General features: G+C 47.1%; 1 protein-coding gene across 3 annotated transcripts in view; it reads left to right on the forward strand.

Moving 5' to 3' along the window:
- The window catches only part of Kif6 (kinesin family member 6), a 323,846-nt gene that overhangs the window by 279,686 nt on the left and 27,825 nt on the right, over positions 1-16,335 (forward strand). The window lies entirely within an intron of this gene.

Genomic DNA, 16,335 nt, shown 5'->3' on the forward strand with positions numbered 1-16,335 from the left:
AACCGCTTCCTTATCCCCCCGAGCTTTCCTGTCCCATCCGAACCTGAACCCTGCTCCCCAGAGTGCTATTTTGAGCCTTTTAGAGGCAGGACTGAGCAATCCCAACCATAGCAACTTGTGGCAAAAACAGCAACCCATCAGTGTCTGTGGTCTGTGGGCACCAGGCCTTATCATCATCACATTCACAGGAGGCCAGGGTGTCCTCCAGATGGGGAGATTCAGTGGCCTGCCTGTGGTCACAGGGCTGGTGCTTGCTGGAAGGAGAGGATGACCCCAGGTCTCTCTGAGCATCCCTATGATTCCTAGCCTATGACAATGGTTGACTCACTTCAGTGCATTGATAATGTCAACAGTGAACCCACATGGTCATATCCAAGGGGCCTCCTGCACCTTCAGTGGCAGACGGATGTGGGAAGTGTCCCTTTTGATATGGAACTCAAGAAGATCACCTGGAGGATAGTGTCATTCTCCAGAAGGCTCACTTTCTTTCCAGCTGGCCAGGACCCAACCACTAATACTCCAAACAAGAGGAGCCCCGCCCTTGTGATAGCCTGGGTCCTGCAATGACTCACAATTAAAGAAACCCAGTACCCAGAGCTAATGGAAGGGAAGTACACAGAAAGCTAATGTCATGATCATGACCCAAGTCAGTAATAATAATCATCATGAAATGACAACCGATAAGTCAAAATGGCAGGACAGCCTTGGCAGGGTCACACTCCTGCACTCCACTGCCAGGGACTCGGCACACTTAGAATTGACATTCTTCCCATGCCATCTGCCTCAGAGAACCAAGGGAAGGAAGGACAGCCTCTGTTAGAAAGATATGCAAGTTGACCTGGGTCATGCACCCTGCCCTGTGCTCACCCTGGGCATGTCACTGGAGTGGAGTCAACCCACCTGTCCCTCATACAGGGTCATTCTCCAGCTTTCATATTGCTCACTCATTAGAAGTAGCGCCAAAGCGGAAATGCCACTCAATCCAGAGGTGATTTTCACTTTGGACTGGGAAAGCATGCCCATGGCAGGCAAAGCATGGCCACTGCAGGCAAGGGCTGCTCTGTCCTGTCTGCTCCCCAGCCCAGAACCCCCCAGGTCTGGTCCTCCTCACTGGGACAGGCGCCCTCAGGGCCTTTCTGCATGTTCTGAGAAATCATGTGCCTTCATTCCGCTGCCTGCCTCCCTGAGGCCGTCTACACAGCGCAGGTGTCAGGGTCAGCAGGACCAGCTGTCCCGAGGCGACCGTCAGCAAACTTCAAACGGAAGGCACTTGAGTAGAAGTCTAATTAAGAGCTTCAGAAAGCCCCATTTGTTTTAAAAGCATATTATCCCAATTAGAGACGAGGTGTTAACATATCCCAGCTGCCGCTTTAGGGACTTGACTCCAGGTTGCTGTCCAGGAGCCTTTAGAGGCTGTCTGATATCTGTGGCCCCGTGTGACCCCGGTACAGAAGGGGTTCTTGTCTGTGAAGGAGGCTTTGTCCTCCGCCCTCAGCTGCAGCTGGCACTTGTGTCAAAGGCTAGGACCGGGGGCTTCAAGAGTAGCCCTCTGTATGCTGGTGTGGTCTGCTGTCCTGTCCCGTCTTGGGGGCTTCTAGTGCAAAAATTAGGCAGCGACCAGCCGGCCAGCAACGTCTGCCTCTCTGTCTGGTTTGCGTTCCTCCGCCTTTGCCTCGCCCTTCGTTTTAGGTCCTTAGTCTTTCTTTGTGTCCCTAGGTTTCTATGGAGGATGGGTTACTGGTTACTGGTTTCTGGTTGGGAGTACCCTGGAAACCAATCAGATCTAAGCAGAAAAGGTTGGCCCAAAACTTCAGCATCTCTATATGCAAAACAGATCAGTGTCCAAGGAAATTCACATGAAGACAACACCGTATCCCAAGGAACATAGACTTAGTGGTGATGTGAGGGGCGCCATTTGGAAGAGATCATTGCCTTGATGAGGAAAATCCAGGGGTGTGATGGAGCTGGCTTGTTCCTTGTCACAAGAACTGGCTGGCGATGTGTCGGGAATATGGGATACTGTTATTCAACACAGCTGGGGCTAATAATCAAATTATGTAAGTTTATAGTTGCGTTATATTTAAAAAACAACAAACTCTTAAATTTCATTTGTTGCTAATTATTATCTATGCTTATGAAGTCATCTACAGCCACCATACCTCTATGGGGTAGGGGGTCTGCACAGTGCACATTACTCTGCGTTTCTTCAAGTCCCAGTTTATTGACACCACACAATAGCTTCAAGTCAGCTATGGTGGAAGAATTCACATCAAAGGAATGGGCAAATCTTCTCAACAAGAGCTTTTCCCCACCCGGCTGCTTTTATAGGCACTGCACTGACATACAGACAAGCACCCCATGAAGGTAGCAGTCTCCTCCCTCTCCTGGCTGCAAATACAGCTTATGGCTCTCTTTTTATACCTGCCCAAAGTATATTCGGGAACTCAACCTTCCTCACAGCCTTGGTCCTTTTGAAAATCAGTGGACAAGGAAATCATGAAGATTTTGGCATGAGGCACGACCAGCATTGAGCCCTGTGAGCCCCCTGGATGTGGAAGCCTGAGAGATCCAGGGGTGGCCTTGAAGAGACCTGTCAATGGCCACTTGTAAGAACATGGACAACAGACATGGCTTAGAGGAGAACTGGGTCCTGCATGCTGGCTTGGGAACGAGCGCCATGATGTTATTTTAACACAGGCATTACTTGGAGAGTTGAAAGGGAGGGTACAACCGTATTCTCTTTGCTACCTGGAATGGTACAATGGCTGGTGGGCCAGATGAGACAACCAGCCTGTGTCTCTGAGAAGTTTCACAACATGTCTCTCTGTGTGTTTTCTTCTTTAATGCCCACAAAATCCCCAGGAGGTCAATACTTCTTCTCTAGCCTTCAGAAGCAATGAGGTGGGAAAAACAGCCAGTGCAGGATTGGTTTTGACCCTGGACCTGGAAAACAGTGCTCATGCTCAGGCAAGCATGTTGTGTCCTCTGTGACCCCAGCCCAGGCCTCACAGGGCTGGCCCTCCCTGCTGGTCCCCACATTACAGCTAAGACCCAAAATAGTTAGTGGTTATAGATGCATAACCAGATAGCCTGGTTGATTCAGGCTCTGCCAGCTGCCACACTGCACTGCACTGCACACTTTGCCTGGCATCCTGGTGTCCAGACAGGGGCACAGAGCTAAGGCCTGCCCCAACCCAGAATCTCTAGCCTAGCTAGAAAAAGAGGATGAGTACTGAGAAGAGGCCAGCTTTGAACTGTCAGAGTCAGAGCTGCCTACATTTCCATCCGCTATCCTTTCTCTTGCATGCACAGAGCTAGCTCAGCCTTGACCCCTCCAGGAAGACTCCCCTGGCCTCTTCCCCCACCCCCACCCCAGCCTCTTCTCCCTGGGTCTTATTTTCTTCAGTCTTACGTGTTTCTGAGCTCACCAGCCTCATTTTATAATGACTAATAATTTCCAAGCTATTCTCCACATTAAAACATGAATTCCTTGAAAGCTGGGTGTGGAGGAATTTAGTTTTGAATCCCAGCAGCCGGCATGAACAGGCCAGATCAATAGGCCAATGAATGCTTCCCCAGATGGCTTCCAGACCCACACATCTCGCAAAAGTACAATGAGACATTTGAACATAAAATAAAGTAAGTCCATTTAAAACAAGTGGAAGGAGTAAGTGCTTTTGGACCCCACAGCTGAGCAAATTACACACACAGGCAATAAATTTGCCTCTCCCTTGTCTAGCCGCAGAGCAAAAAGAAGCACCCAGAATTCCTGAGTTTTCATTTTCTGACAGCAGGGAGCATACTAACTAATTTATCTGCAGAAATAGAATTTCTTCCTGGAACTAAACACAAGGCAGAATTTATCGTGTGGATCATATGTAAAGGACACCGGGTAACATCACGAATGATGTCATGTAAAGGACACCTAGTGACTCTGGGAATGAAGTCTTCAACTGCAATTTTACAGAAGAATCCCAATGTTGTCCAACCAGATGATTCTTGTATCGACCTCCATAAAAGCGAGAGGTCTGACATTAAAGCATAACTCACAGAAAGTGTTTATGTGAGCAGCCAGGATAATAGGCTCCAGGTACCCTGCTTTCTGATAGTCACGGGGAGGCGGGGATAAAAGGGAGAGAGTCTTCCACAGGGAATGCGCCGGCCGAGGCCTCACCTCTCCTCTTGAGCAGCATTTTATGAAGGTCTGAGACACATTCCACTCATGATCAAAACTCTTAACAAGAACTGTGGTTAGAACTTAAAAAATGCAAGACACTCCTAAACCTGGTGAGAGGTGTGTCAGGTGAGGATAGCCACCACAGCTTTGGAGGGCTGGCACAAGGAACGTCCGCTGGCGCTTGTCACTGAGACCTTAGGACAGGGCTGAGTGCTAAAGAGCTACCAGGGTCTGGAACCACAGAAGAGAATATGAAATAGACTGAGGCGGAAGGTTTGTGGTGTGTGTGTGCGTGTGTGTGTGTGTGTGTGTGTGTGTGTGTGTGTGTGTGTGTGTGGTGCAGATGGTAGAGAAAATGACTGGTAACAACTATGCCCTGAGTTGGGCCTGCTCCTTCCCAAGCCAGGACAATTGAGCCATGGAACGCATACCAGCAAGGAAGTCTTGGTAAGAAAGCCATGTGTGGAGAGCAGGCCCATGCTTGGCTGGAAGACCCCTGCCTGTCCCACCCCCTCTTGGCTCCATATCTGAGCCAGCTTTCTCCACCAGCTTTGCTCAGGCCCTGGGGAATGTTCTGGTTATCTGGACCCACCTGAATGATCCTGTTAGGGACGTCACTGTAGGATCTGACACAGACCAGGGAGCCCATGATGACCAGACTCTACCAGAACTGCCTGGCCCTTGGCATAGGTGACCACTCAGTTGCTTTGTTGTTGCCCTGAGAGACTCCCAGACTGGAACAGGAGAAGAGGAGGGGGCACACCAGTCCACACACTCACCTTCAACCTGACCCCTGTGGAGGCAGCTCCCTGCCAGCGCTGTGGCCATGCTTCATTCACTGTTCCACTGATATTCACGGCGACAAGAAGATCCAAAGACACCACTGGCAGGTTCTAAAGACATAGGCGATCCCTTAATCCTTCTCTTCTGGGTCCTCCTTCCTCTGCCTCACTCCTGTCTAGCCAGCCTCAGCAACAAGAGGGGCCTTGGATCATCACCAGCCTGGTGTATGCTCTTGAAGGTGACTCCCCAAGCCCCACACAGGGCCTTAGGAAAGTTAAAAAGCCTCCATGGGCTGTCCCTGCCTTCCTCCAGCTCTTCCTTCAAGAGCTTTGCTCCCTCAGGAAACTCCTGCAGTGACCTCTTGTGGCTCCCTGTTCTTCAGAGTGGCCAGTGTTTCGGCTTGTCCCATTTGATTAAGATCATCTGGGTACCACGGAGTACAGAGACAAACCATGCACACACACTCCCCAGGCCTCACTGAGTGTGACTGAGGCTGTGAGACCAGTAGCCCACAGACATGAAGCCTGCCTGAGGCAGAGATGAAGAGCTTACTGGCAACGTGTACAGTGGACTCTGAGGGACCAAGGGAGGAAGTGTACCCCTCGGGGCCACTAGTAACCGTGGGCAGAGCCAGCAGACAACCAGCAGGGTCCCAGGATGGTCCCCAAGCCCAGTTCAGACAGAAGAACTTGACTCTTTGCTGTTAAGTTTGTGTCTGCAGGAAGCTCCACAGATCTCACAACATCCGCCTGTGGCTTTGTTGAAAACGCTCTCAAGTTAGACAGTCCACACCACCCTTCCCTGAGTCCTTTCTGCCCAGCGCAGATTTGCCTTACAAATGTGTCAGGCTGCTAAGGGGCTCTGGGCCTGGACTCCATTTTCATCTGTAAAATGAGATGTTTGTACCCAGCACAGCCCCTGAGACTTGGCTGCATTCACCAATAATGGCTCATGGCTTTCTTGTCCTTTCTGGCCCTCAAGCACCAGAGTGTAACCTCGGTGAGTGCAGCTGTCCTTAGGACATTTGTGAGGCCGTGGATCAATTATAGATCATCCACCCTCTCGGAAACAAGTGGCAGGGATGTTGACTCCTTGGAATGTCAAAGAATGGGAAGGAAACAACATCCCTGGATAAGACGGTACTTCAGAGATTCCAAAACAGACAGGGAATCTCTGAGACCAATAACCAATAACCAAAGTCTCATCACTTGTGTGGATTCTAGTCCATAGTTGTGTGTGAGAATACAGGGTGAGGTATAGTGACTGGGGGTCCACAGTCGAATTTCTAGGCTCAAGATGAAGGCTGAGATGAGGAGGCCTCGGCCCATTTTCCTACACACTGTCCAAGGCTGTGACTTGAGTCTCCTGCATCCATTCAGATGTCCTTCCTAGAACTGTGGAGAACTGAAGAGTGTGTCTGGCCTGGCGCCAGTCTTGAGCTGCAATGTCTCTCAAAGGCAAAGGCACTTATCCCGCATCCCAAGTGCTGGCCGGGGCTCCCAGGAAAGCAGAGCAAGTGGATAGAGGCTGAGCGTAGGAAGGGGCTGATTATGAAGGACTGGTTAGGAAGGCAGAGGAGTCATGTGATCTGCAGTTCCTCTGCAAGCAGAAGGCTCAGTGGAGCAGGGCAGTGTGGTGCCAGCACAAACCTGAACACTGAAGACCAGGGACAGCAGTACTGTAAGCTCTGGTCTGAGTTTTCACATCTGAGAACCAGAAGCTCTGATGACCATAGGAAGATGTCAGATGCCTCCATCAAAGCACAGAGCGGAAGTTAACCTGACCTGTAGACTTCTCTGTAGTACATCCTCAACGGATTCAATGGTGCCTGCCCACATTGATGAGGATAGCTCTTCTCTCTGCAGTCCACTTGGGAATACCTTCACAGATTCACAGGGAAATGATATTTGACAAACGATCTGGGCATCCCTTAGCCCAGTCAAGCTGACCATTCCCCTCAGGATCAGAAGAAGGACAAGAAGCACGTCACCTCTGTGATCTCTTGGTCTTGTGACCTTGGTCTATCAGCCCTCTTGAGCATCCCTTTCCTCGTCCCTAGGGGACAGAAGAGTATGTGCTCCAGAGCTGGCCTGCATTTCAAGTGATATGTATATGTCATAGGCATGAACACAGCAGATGCTCAGCAGATCATGATGAACTCTGACATGATGGCAGGGGACAAAAGGAACCGAATGTCCAGGCAGTGGGCACACCTTCACACTGAGCCAACAATGGCTCTGAGCCAGCACCTCTGGCACCACTGCCAAGGCTGGTGACATCACCACATCTGCTCCCTGACACAGCCATGCTTCCTTGCAGAAAAGCTGCCGAGCCGGGAATGGGGCCGTCTCGTCCTCTGAGCACAGCGCTGCTCGTGACAGAGCTGCTACCTATCAGTGCTGTCTTTTCTCCCAACACAGACCTCATATGTGTTCATTTGGATTAATTAGACGTTTAACCGAGCATCTAGCAGACAAAACACTAGCCTCTTGACTTCATCTTCTAGCCTAGAACAAGTTACAGATGGCTCTTCCATATGTCTATTCCTTCCCTTGCACATTAAAAAAAAAAGTGCCATTTGTGATGGATAGATCTAGGCCCAAGAAAGCCCCTGCCCATGTGTCATGGAGTTGGAACAAACTTTCTCAACCTCCCCAAAGAGCTGATGAAAATACTGATGTCCATTCAGGGAGCCATGAGGAAGCTGTTGTGAAAAACCAGGTACTTACCAAAGCATGCAATGTAAGAGTGCTTCAAGGCACAGTGGGCAGCAGTAACTTTCCACAGAGCAAGATCTATTCAGGGGGAGATGTAGAAGGGCAGCTCCCACCTTTTAAAAGCATTCCTATGAGGAGGAGAGAGGAATAAGAAACTTTTAGATAGGAAGATAGCAAGAGGAGAAAGACAGAAACACAGGATAGCTTCAGGAGGACCAGAATCAAAACTCAACAGTCCCTTCTGTCTCTTTGAAAGGGCTTTTTATAACAATGCCAAGGGGTGGGGCAAAAGACCTCCCCCTTGCTAGATCAAAGCACACCACACAGCCAAGTGTAGACCCTTCCAAATACCTGGTAACCACACCCCTGGTCAAATCATCCCCTTCTGCAGCCCCGCTGGGTAAAGCAAGCTCAGATTCTCTGACCCTAAGTAATTTGGGCCTCCACAGGGAGCAGAGGAAGAAATGAGGGAAGGAGAGAAAATCAAAAAAGAGAGAAAGATGAAGTGTGAGGGGATGAGGAGATGGGGAAAAAGAGAAGCAGGGAGATGTGAGTTGTGTGGTTAAACTCTATAAACAACCATGTGGGGGTGATCTGGTAACATTCCGTTAAGAGGAAGACACATAAACCGCTTGCTCCCAGGCAATCTTTTGCTTTTCCTAGGAATGTGCACACAAGATGATGTCACAGATGAGTCCAGGAAGATGCTCATCATGCACCGTTTTCACTGTAGAGAGACAAGCAAGCCAGCAAACAAAACCAAAAACTCAGAGGTCCCCAGTTGGCAACAGCAAAACAAGCTGGGACTGGGGCATTGGTCCAGTGAAAACTGGAATAAAAAATGCGTACAGTAGATCCACCTTAGCAATGTGAAGAGTCAAATGTGCACAGTAATTATAAAAAAGGGCACTGCTGAGGTACGCAGACTGTGGAGCAAAGTCCAGCTCCAGAAACTGTGTCTTTTTGTGTAATTCCTAGTTTTTTAGTGCTATTCATTCATGAAAAGTGGGAGGTGTTTTGTGCTTGAAACATGTCTGGGTATAACAGTCCCTCAAGCCTTTATGAAGAGGAAACCTGTGCAACCTCTTTTGAGGCCAAGAAATTGCATTTTGGTTTTTCTTTTTTTCTAGTCTTAGTATGTGTGTATCTATATGCATGTATATTGTGTGTCTGCGTGTGTGAGAGGGCACATGCGTGCTACAGTACATGCCAAGTGCATATGTGGAAGGCAGAGGATAGCCACAGGGGCTGGCTGGGTCTCAACTTCCACCTTGTTTGCTACTGCACTCACCGGGCTAGCCCATCCATGTACTCACCGGGCTAGCCCATTCATGCACTCACCAGGCTAGCTCACCCATGCACTCACCAGGCTAGCCCATCCATGCACTCAGTGGGCTAGCCCATTCATGCACTCACCAGGCTAGCTCACCCATGCACTCACCAGGCTAGCCCATCCATGCACTCAGTGGGCTAGCTCATCCATGCATTCACTGGGCTAGCTCATCCATGCACTCAGTGGGCTAGCTCATCCATGCACTCACTGGGCTAGCTCATTCATAAGCTTCCAGGGATCCTCCTGTCTCAGCTACCCAGCTCACCACAGAAGTGCCGGGCTTAAAGATGTGAGCTACCACATCTGTCTTTATGTTGTTCTGGGGATTTGGACTCAGGTCCTCACACTTACAGAGCATGTGCTTTACCCACTTGAGGCAGCTCCTCAGCCCTGCTCTTTATTTTAATTAGATCTTTGAGAATTTGAACAATGAGTTTTGACTATATTCACCGTCTCCCGCAACTCCTCCCAGACCCTCCCTGCCTCCTTACCCACCCAAATTTAGATCCTCTTTTTTTCCTCACCCGTGACATGTGTGGCCTTCCACTGCTCTGTGGTGCTGAGGGGACATTGAACATACACAGTGAGAAACTGAGCCCTGAAGAGAAGGCTGACGGCATGCTTCAGAATCCTGACATCCTTGGGGAGGTGTGGGGGAGAGCACACGGTGCTGGCTGCCAAAAGGCTCCCACCAACTCTGCAATGGTTTATCTAGAAATAAGAATGGAAACAACTATATTAAATTATTTAGAGTTTTCCAAATATAGTGGTAGCACAGACCATACTTTGAGCTTCGTTGAAATGGCTTGTGGTAATCCCCAGAGCTCAATGAAGGATTAGACTCCGCGGGTTCAGAACTTAAACAGAAATTACTGTTTTTGTGGAATCACTGTGATGGTTGACTTGATAATAAAGTGAGAATCCCAGTCCTATTCAAATTCATCTTAATCTCCTCACTATGGTATGTTAGGATCACTTTACTTAAAGATCAAAGTGTGAATGTACCAGTTCTCATTTTTGCCTCCAAGCATGTGGTCATTTCTAGAGGGCTTAATAGCTGCAGATAGCATGTCCAGCGTGTCGAACGGCATGGGGGATATACACATGAATATCACTATCTTGGTCTGCCTATCTGTCCATCTATCTGTCTGTCTATCTATCTCTATCTCTGTCTCTGTCTCTATCTCTCTCATGTTTACATGAGGTCTTTCTTCTATATCTCAACCAGAAACTGAGTGACCCCACAATTCAATTGGTAAGTGACTGTTAATCACAAAAGCAACCAATTAAAATGGGTCATTGTATGTTTAACTGCAGTTCTAGCAATTTGAATTTCTCTCAAAGATAAGACTTCCCTCTCTTAAGCCCAGCTAAGGCCAACTGTGCCTGTGGTCACCTTCTCTCACTCTTCATTCCCTTACTCATGCCACCCACTAAGGCTCCATCTCCACAAGAAGGGGCTGGGAAGAAGGTCGGTTGACATCAATGTCTCCTGTCTGGTACTGTTGTTCATGGCTGTGACCTGACTCTTCCTCCTTAGGGGTCTCTGGAGTTCCTCTACCAGCACGTCTTTGACTTGAGGGTATGCACTTATTTGGACAGTGTACCTGATGTGGCCAGGGGTCCTGGCAAGAAGTAAATAGTAGTATTCATGTTAGGTATTGTGAAGGAGATTGAACAAAGGCCTATTCATAAAGTGTAGGTGAGTGTAGCAAAGTCACAAGGGCTGACATGGCACCCCAAAGATACTAACAAACAGCAAGGCAGGGAGAGTTGTCACCCCTAGGCCCAAGGGGTACAAAGACTGAGCAGTAACTGGAACATGAAGCTAGGAAGGGAGATATAGAACACATCTGAACCTTGAATGTAACAGTCAAGTCCTGACCCTGCAGAGACATCTCCTCCTCAGCTGTCTTGACTTCTGTCTTCTCCCTCCTCACAGTCACCTACTAATGGTCCCCATTGACTGATCCTAGGCAGGATACCAGGCAAAGGAAGGCCACCATTACACCAGTCAGTTCCCCAGGGTGAAAAGGAGGGGGCAAAAGAGGTGAGTCTGAGAAGTGGATGGAATGGAAAAAGACTGGTCACAAAACTCCAGGAAGCAGTGGCCTGCTCCTTTACTTTTCCTGGGGTCCTGCTCCACCCAGGGAGCATTGTTAAAAATGATCTCAGTCTCCTGAGGTGTGCTGGGGGATCTAAGGGTGCGCTGGAACCAGCTTACTTGAAATTTGTAGGTAGAGTTTTCCTGTCCCACAGTTGCTCTCAAATAAACACACTGAGGCTTGTATTAATTACAAATGCTCAGCCAATAGCTCAGGCTTGTTACTAAGTAGCTCTTACATTTTAAGTTAACCTGTATTCCTTATGTATGCTCTGCCATGTGGCAGTACCTTTATTAGCATGGCATGTTCATCTCCTGCTCCCTCTGCGTCTGGCAGGCACTTCCTCTGACTCCACCCTTCCTCATCCCCTCATTCTCAGTTTGGCTTTCCTGCCTAACTTTATCCTGTTCAGATATTGGCCAGTCAGCTTATTTATTAAACCAATCATAGCAACATATATTCACACAGTGTACAGAAGGATTATTCCACAGTGTTTCCCACTTTTTGTCTAATTAAAAAAGGAAGGTTTTAATTTTAATGTAGTAAAATTATATACAAAAAAACAGTTATCAAGTAAGAATTACAGTTATAATATCTAGTCAGTTTGTATTTGGCAACATTAGAGAAAATACTCTATTATCTATCTTATCTTGGTAAGTCTAAAGTTTTTTACCTAATTTGTTTTCTATCATAACTAAGGCAAACTGTAAGTTTAGCTATTTAGTCGTTAACTCCATCAAAGAACCCAGAAGGATGAAATGTTACCTAATGACAGGGACATCAGGCTGCCTGGACAGTCACCCAAAGTTCCTCTGCAACATTGGGGTTTCAGGCCTAGCACATCTGACAGACTTTCCTGTGCAGCAGGGAATTTTGAAGGACTGCCCTAACTTGTCTTGGCAAAGTTTGGCAATCACCTTTTCTTGTTTCCTGCTGGTCCAGTTTGGATAGTATATTGTCAGCAGTTTTTTTGCCCAAATGGCTAGTTTTTGCCATAAAGAAAGCAAATCCATGTGGAGGTTCTTTGATGCCCATCATCTTTCTTTGAAGTAAATTGGTGCTGCCAGGAGCAGATGTTTCTCACTGTCATGAAAAGCCTTAGGTTATTAAACATATTAAATGCCATATTCTGTAGGTCTTTGAAGTGTTTGAAGATCATCTATCAATTTAAATATATCTGTGTATGACCTTGAAAACATACCTAACATGTCTATATGTTTGACTGTTACAGATGAATATTAATCTGTATTTCTTAATTATATTTTACATTTTAATTGATCTGCATAAACATAATACTCCAAATAAGAGTAGAAACATACATACAGTATAACAGAAATAACTTTAAATTTGTATCAATAAACTAAAATCCATACCAATGTAAAATATTTAAGAATAACAGTTGTTTTTTTGATTAATGTAGATTCAATAATCTACCCTTTTTTCCCATCATTTCTATATCATATCTCCCTTTCTTCTTTTAGAAAGAGATTGACTATGACCAGTAACAATTTGTAACCAACCCCCTTTAAATGAAACCAAATATTTATAACCAATATTTTGGGAATGTGGGCATAGTTTTCTAGACTACTTCCTGCTGATTGCTGGGCACTGGTAATCTTTGGGGGACCCTGAGAAAATTCGGATAATTGTTAAGCCTTGGCTGGAATATTCTGTGAGGCTGGGTCATCTCAGTCAGGAGCCTGGAGGCTGTCTGGGAGGCTAGATCACCCGACCATTTTTACTGGGGTCTGGTCCTCTTGTTCTGTCCTGTCATTCTTAGGTTTAGTTCTTTATGTCTGTAGAGACAATTTCAGGGGTCTTCCTTGATCAAACCAGAATGAATCCATAGCCTCTCATTTCCTGTGGAAATAAAAACAGAACCTCTCCCCCAAATTAACATATCTTTTGATTTAAATTTTGAAGTCAAGATTTTTTTAAATGTATAAGGTGGTTTAATCGAGCAGCTTTCACAATCCAAGATCTCTTTCGACACAGAAATCAGCCATAACTCTAGAGTTCAGTTCTCACTCAGGCACACTTGGACATGGGCTACCCATCAAGATTCCCACTGCTCTCTTTTAAGCCCCACTTGCTGAGGGAAGAGAACATATCTCCATACACACTTCCCTCACCATGGCCTGGAGCAAAATGTCTTCTTCTTGTTGTTGTTTGGCTTTGGGAGACAGGATTTCTCTGTGTAACAGCCCTGGATGTCCTGGAACTTGCTTTGTAGACCAGGCTGGCCTCAAACTAACAGAGATCCACCTGCCTCTGCTTCCTGAGTGCTGGGATTAAAGGCGTGCACCACCACTACCCAGCTTGGAAAATGTCTAGTTCTTTGTTTTCAAAGTTTCTTCCCAGGGCATCTGCTCTGGCCCTTGTCTTAGGTTACATGAGAATCTGGGCTGCTCAGCCAACTCTTGCCTGCCTGGTGATGTGCTAGTTCTGCAGTGTGGTCCACCGTGGAGCCCATTTGTGGCTCCACGGTGCAATAAGTGATTGCCAAGTAAACCAAAGTAACAAAAAACAGCTTCATTAAGAGTCCTCAAGTCTGCAAAAGAACAACTAAGAACCATAGAGAAAAAACTGGCAGCTCACAAGGAGCATAACTAATGGTCTTATAATGGCTACATTTAGGCTGATAAATTTTAAGATATCTTCAAAGGGGGCTAAATGAATTTCAGGAGGCCAATAAATGTTGCACAGAGCCACTCCTGAAAAGTATGTATTACACCAGCTTGAAGAGGATTTTGAAAATGAAAAGGCTTAGCTGGCATGCAGCTGTTAACAAATGGAGGTTCAGTGACCTTCAGGGTTATCCTTAATCTCCAAGGAGTCTGAGTGACACATTCTCAAACATACTTGAAAAAGCAGTTACCATACATTACATTCTGGATAATCCAACCACATGGCTACAGTTCCTAGGCTTACGTTAATGCTTGCCAAAGTTGGCCATATTGGGCTCTCAATCCCCATTGGCATTAGAAGGGGAGAGTTTTTCACGAAGGCCCAATAGGTATGGTGGGTTATGGCTATGGGTGGGTTAGGACTTCTGTTGATCTTTTCTGTGTCGAACACACAGACTGCAAGCCCAGTGCCACTTTGAGATCTTTGGCAGCAGTTAACTCTGCAGCTCACACACAATTGAGCCTGTATGATAATGAGTATTCAGAGACAGGTAATGCCTAGGGGGCGCTCACCAACCTAAGACAGAGCGCCTGTGTGGCCTGAGCAGGCGTCTCCATGATGGGGTAAGGTGACCTGCTGACGTCCCATGCAATCTAAGTCAGAAGCTCATTTATTAGTAAAAGGGGGACGTGTAGGGCCCTGGCCCCCCATTTTGGATAACTGTTGCCTTGCTTGCTGACCTTGACCTTGATATCCTCCCTATGCTAATTCCTTCCCAAGATTCAACCTCCTGAATGCTTAAGGGAAGTTTCTTGTCTATGTATCCTGCACAATGGGCATTAACAACTTAGATGCAAGGTTGTAAAACATCGGTAGTCGAACTTCTGCCCTCCAGGGTTCTCCCATTGTGCTGTAGCCTGTATTTAAGACCTCCTCCCTCCTTCAATAAAAGCATTCGGCGTTAAAAAAAAAAAAAACACTTTAAAAAAAGAGTCCTCAACTCGATTCCTAAATCCTTTAAACTTCCTCCAAAAAGCCCGTCAAGGGATTGGCCAACCTCAGTGCCTCTCAGATCTTCATAAGAGAGAATGCCTGAATCACTCCTTTGCATAGGCAACCACCCTGCCCAAAGACCTGCATGTCCTGACAGCATGGCAGCCATGTTGGCTGGGTCCCACTGGAAAAGAGAAAACCGGTTCTCAGGATGTCGAGTTTTTCCTTATTTCCTCTGAGAAACCACTGTGATACAGCCATGTGGTCACTATGGGTCCATGAATCTGAAAGGGGAGGAGAGAGTATTTATTTTGTTATTTTTAATTATGTGCATGTATTGTCTGTGTGAGGGTATGTGTACATGAGAGCAGTGTCCAGGAAGGCCAGCAGAGGGTGTCTAGAGTTACAGGTAGTTGTGAGCTCAGAACTGAACTCAGGTCATTTGGAAGAGCAGTGTGTGCTCTTAACCACTGAGCCATCTCTCCAGCACCTGGAAGGAGAATTATGAGATATACAGTACTTTGAAAGAAGTATCTTGGAGACATGAGGGATTGTAAAAAGTTGTTTGGAGAGAGGATTATAGATAAATTAGAGAATCCTGTTTTTTGTTTTTTTGGTTTTGTTTTTTGTTTTCTCGAGATAGGGTTTCTCTGTGTAGTTTTGGTGCCTGTCCTGGATCTCACTCTGTAGCCCAGGCTAGCCTCGAACTCACAGAGATTCGTCTGCCTCTGCCTCCCAAGTGCTGGGATTAAAGGTGTGTGCCACCACCACCTGATAGATTAGAGAATCTTGGAAAGGTGTGAGTGCAGAAAAGCCTGTGAACAGATGTGAGTGGCAGAGAGCTCCCAGTTGAGCAGGGGTGACCATGGAGCCAACCTCAAGCAAGGATGTCAGATGAAGAATGTCTTTCCTGAGGATGGAGTATTCCAAGGGTCTCCCTCATGTTGCTGACCGACCATGTGCACACTGTCCCTCTCTGTGGCCTGTCTCCTCAAGGAACATGGTGAGGAGTGGGAAGAGAACCATCCCAGGCATGTGATTTGGGGCAGCAGCAGCCCAGGGTGGAAGAGAGGAAGATTATCCCCACAGAATAGCCAGAGGGGCTGTCTGGCCTGTGATTTTCCCCAAGACAGACATTTGTGTTTGTATTAAAGTACCACCTTTCTTCTCTCAAAGATCATCTCTTCTCCCTGAGGGATGACAGGCAGTGTGTGTGGGGAATGTGGGGCAAAGATGATGTCCCAGGAACTGCCAAGCACGTGACCACGGGCTTCCTCATCACAGCTGGAGTGCAGGCATGTCATGTGCTGCTAAGGTACTCCACAGAGCCAATACCAAGATGGATAATGGCACTGAGCACCGTCAGTATGATGACTCCAGTTGACAATAAATGTGAGCCATTACACAGGAAACGGTCTGATTGGGAAGCCAGATGCTTGCTGACCACTGCGGTGACTGAGCCATTGGCACCATTAATCTCCATAAGAGGAGACACTTCGACTCCTCAAACAAGATGAGGCTGAGTGATCTATGGCTCTGCAAGGCAGTTTAGTCCAATGAGACCCAGAGTGGGTATTGAAAGAATTCACTGGGTAGCTA

This window comes from Peromyscus eremicus, chromosome 16_21 (assembly GCF_949786415.1).
Source record: "Peromyscus eremicus chromosome 16_21, PerEre_H2_v1, whole genome shotgun sequence".
NCBI lineage: Eukaryota > Metazoa > Chordata > Mammalia > Rodentia > Cricetidae > Peromyscus > Peromyscus eremicus.